The sequence below is a fragment of the Austrofundulus limnaeus genome, unplaced genomic scaffold (genome assembly GCF_001266775.1).
Source record: "Austrofundulus limnaeus strain Quisiro unplaced genomic scaffold, Austrofundulus_limnaeus-1.0 Scaffold274, whole genome shotgun sequence".
Lineage (NCBI taxonomy): Eukaryota > Metazoa > Chordata > Actinopteri > Cyprinodontiformes > Rivulidae > Austrofundulus > Austrofundulus limnaeus.
Window position 1 is genome coordinate 728984 of NW_013952676.1, and position 1100 is coordinate 730083.

The following is a 1100-nucleotide window of genomic DNA, read 5'->3' on the forward strand; positions in this document are numbered from 1 at the left end:
GGAATAAACACAAAACATTTAATAAAATTATTATATGGATAAATGACACAAGTTATATTAACGGCATAAAATTCCACTCAGAGTTGACAAAAACAGTAAATTTCAGGTGTTGCAATTCACTGGCACACTACTTGACTAAGTTTTTAGTAAATAAGAGAGTAAAAGGTAAAGGTTTAGCTTTAAGAAATAGGAGGAAAAGAAGATTAGTAAATTGGCACTTGTTTCTCACAAGTGCAAACCAGACCAGCACATCAGCATGTCAATCTCTCAGACATTTCCGTGGCTAGACTCCCTTCGACGTATCTCAGTAAACTTTGTCTACCTTTTGAAGTCTTCACGCAGAGAGACTGTAGGCAGGGTTTGTTCTTTTGAGAGAGTCGGCATCGGTCCGCCAAGTGGATAATGTCGCCTTGACAGCTCGGAGGGGATGCCTCTCGCATCCCCACCACTAGCCTCAGCGGGCTCCAGGCTGGCCGTCTCAGTCAGGTGCTTCTCGGGCAGTTAGTGACTTTCATCAGAGTTCACATCCATACTGCGGACTGTCCAGCCGGACAACCCAGGGAGAGAAGCAAACAGAATCCTCCGCTCTCCATCCAGACGAACAACGAACTACGAACTAACACTGTTAACTGGCGAGAACAGAAAAATTAGTTGTTTWGAGGAGGGAAAAAGATGGGAGGTGAGAAAGTAAATAACCTGGACTTCTCACACTTGGTTCAGCCAGCTGGTGTTGTTATCAGTAAAGAGAGACCTTGAGGCTGCAAAAGGCAGACTTCACCTTCTGTCTTAAAAATCACTTCTCTTAGGTTATAAATCAGACCTTTGCACGAATGGATTAATAATGAAATGAATAGTACACAATATTAATCATTAAATCAATTAAGGAAATGATAAACCATGACTAATACCAGTACTAAGAAAAAAGCATTAAAGCACATTTCAACTCTTTTTTCTTCACAGTGTTATACTCTGGAACAAAGAGAGATGCAAAGATTAATTCAATAAAACTTTGAGTAATGATTATATTGATCAAAACCTCTAATAGAAGATTAAATGAGATAATATATATAGGACTTTTGTCCTATTCACTTAAAGAAAAT